This window comes from Etheostoma spectabile, chromosome 2, assembly GCF_008692095.1.
Source record: "Etheostoma spectabile isolate EspeVRDwgs_2016 chromosome 2, UIUC_Espe_1.0, whole genome shotgun sequence".
Lineage (NCBI taxonomy): Eukaryota > Metazoa > Chordata > Actinopteri > Perciformes > Percidae > Etheostoma > Etheostoma spectabile.
The window spans coordinates 31,757,506-31,760,557 of record NC_045734.1 but is presented as its reverse complement, the minus strand read 5'-3'; positions in this window follow the sequence as shown (position 1 = coordinate 31,760,557).

Genomic DNA, 3,052 nt, shown 5'->3' with positions numbered 1-3,052 from the left:
TAACCATATACTTTGCTGGTAAGCCAGAAAAAAGAAAAAGCAATGTTTTCAGTGAAATTTATCCTGGGCTGACCCGGGGTTAGACACCTTGCTATGCTGCACTGTTTGTACTTCACATCAATGTCTGACCCATTATCCGATACTCTGTTTTTTCTCTAATAAACTTTGATTAGTATGGTGTAACATTTACACTGCTTGTGACAGCTGTAAATGAGATGTAAAGAGGATATGACAAGGCATGAAAAACGGTCATGGTGATAATGGTGAGAGGATATTACCTTCTAGGGGGGTCCTGGGGCATGCTCCCCCAGGAAAGTATTATTTTAAAGCATCATCTGATGCATTTGGAGATGCAATTTTTGTGTCCCACCTGGAGAGAGCAGGATAACTTAACTTCAAAAATATATTGCCTCCTTACTAAGTATTATGCAAACCTTTCAGCCAGCCTGACACTGAGTCTAACATTTACATATATTAGGAACAAGTGGTAAGGGCACCACAATGGCTTAATGCATAACCCCCAAAGAGATGGTGGACAAGCTGTCCTTAACTGTTACTCTTAACTCTTCCATCATGATCGACAGCCAATACAATGTTATTGGCCAAAGATAACAATTTACATTTTGCATTACTCTCAGAACCACATCTACATTTTTTCTCTTTGCCTGGCCCCACAGTGTCTCCATGGCCCGCTTTCATGTCTCAGCCTCGCCCTTTTCTCTTCTTCAACAGTCTATTCTTGTCTGCTGAGCACTGCCAGAGGCTTGGAGCCCATACTTGCTCTACTGCGGCTTTACTTTCTTATCATCTTCTGCTGGCGTTGTGCATGGCTGCTGCAGAGTTGATGTTCTTGCATAGTGTTCTGTCTCCCCGAACTTCACATCCTCCTTTATAAGAGCTGCATGGCTGTCTTCCCCCCTGGATTGCAGGGTGTAATTGACCATCTGGGTTGCATTAAATGTTGGAACATTCATGTTGCCGTCCTTTGGTCAATTACACAATTCATCAAACTTAAAGAAGACTTAACTCTTGGTCCGTGAAAGCTGGAGAGGCAACATTTAACCATCATACTCAGGGAGGGTACTTATCTGGCTTGACAAAGACATGACCCCACCACTTCATGATGCTCACTCCCTCCTTAAAACTGGGGACGGTCAGGTCAACATTGAACCACCAAAGTTCTCTCTGGATATCCTGGTCTGCTGGCAAGAGGTGCCTCAGCAAACCACTCAGCCTGCCCAGAAATGGATGAGATTTTGAAATCAGGGCAAGGACATGAGGTAACAAAAATCCCAAAGTACCTGGTAATATGGCAAAAAAAAACTTCTTCAACTGGATGGTTGCTTGTTAGTGGCCTCTCAAAAGAAGGTCCAGAGCAGACAGGGCTGTCAGACTCAGACTGGCCAAGGGGAGCTTCTTCTGGAGGTACACTGCAGGGGTGATGTATGTACTAAATGCTACTTCTTCAAAATGTTTCCAGCAATGTCCACCTTATATATTTGTTTTCCTTTAATTTTTTTTTTAGTAGGTTTGTTGCAGCTGTGAGACTAACGTGTTATGGAACACAAGTGTCTTCCTGACATTACCATGTCCTCCCCTCATCTGTTTTCTTGCTTTAGTTCTTGGGGACTGCTCAGTGGAATGCTTCTTAGTCAGTCTATCTAACCTTTTCCTATACTTATCAACCTTCTGTTTCTATTGACTTATTTGCGTCCTCTTTGGGGTTTAGACGGAATCCGCCATACCTCCTCTTTCATTCCTTGTATTTGGCACATCCCTATTCTGATTGCGTTGAAAGCCGGTGTCTTGGCAGAGATTGAAATCAGAGCCAAGTAAGGTCTACGCCATCTCCTCCAAAGGCCTTTGAGACCACTCCACAGTCAAACTGGAGCTCCTCGTTCACCTTAATCTCGCTGGCAAAATAATCACATTTTACCCCTTGGTATACAGCCTGGGTATTAGGTTGAATGAATTCCTGGAGTGGTTTTATTAACCGGCCAAAGGTCAGTGTTCAGAGTGGCAGTCACACACAGCCAAATAGGCATCGTTGGACATGGGCTGCCCTCTTGTTTGTGTGGAAGAAAACATATCCAGTTTCCTGAGCACTGGTTGACTGGTGTATTCCCGACCCCACTTGGCAGGCTGAAATGTGCGCCTCGCACACCGATTTGCTGTAGGTGTTTAAGTACATTACAAAGACAACCTCTATCAGCTCCTGGGTTGAAGTTTTGTCATTGTTCACCTTTCCAGTGACTTTTAAAAAGTCCACCTTGGCTGCTTTCAGCACTGCCCAACAGTCGTTTGGTTCGATCTGAGGCACCGTAATTGTGGTCGGCGCAACATCGGCACTGCCAAATGGCGACTCTGCAGCTCCCCCACCAACTTGGCCTCAATGGCTTCCGTCATGTCATTCTTCATGCACACCCAACGCAGATGGACAGAAAGGATTTCATGCATCTTTGTTCAAAAAGTACACAGAAGACGGTGCCTCGTGGGTTTACTGGAAAAAAACAGGCATACCTGTATTTCATTTTATGCTGCCTATGTAACATCACATTGGAGTGTTAGTGATGCACATTGTGAGCTTTATTCACCCAAGACCACACAGTTCAGTACACTCTATCAGACTGACAAAGCCTTTGTCACATGCTGGACTCCAGTCATCAGTTATTTTTTTCCTTGTATGTCCCGGCATTTTCCTTACTTTCACTTTCCTCTTCTCTTCTGCCCAGCAGTGAGAGCAAAGAGTGGTTTAGCGATGGAAGAGCAGTTTGGAATAAAGTGCTGATAGTAGAAGATCATCCCCAAAAAGGATTTTATCCTCCGCACCAAGGTTGTGCACCCATCATTTTCCATGAGATCAGTTTTTGGACATTTCGGAAATGACTGCAACCTTTACCGGATCCAGTCACCCCACTGCCGTTCATGATATGGTCTAAAAAGTCGGACGCTCGTATCAAATTGCACTTTTTAATTTGAGATTGTGGCCTCGCAGTCGTTGAAAACAATTTATCAGCCTCTGTAAGGCCTCCTCATCAAAACAAGCAAGTCA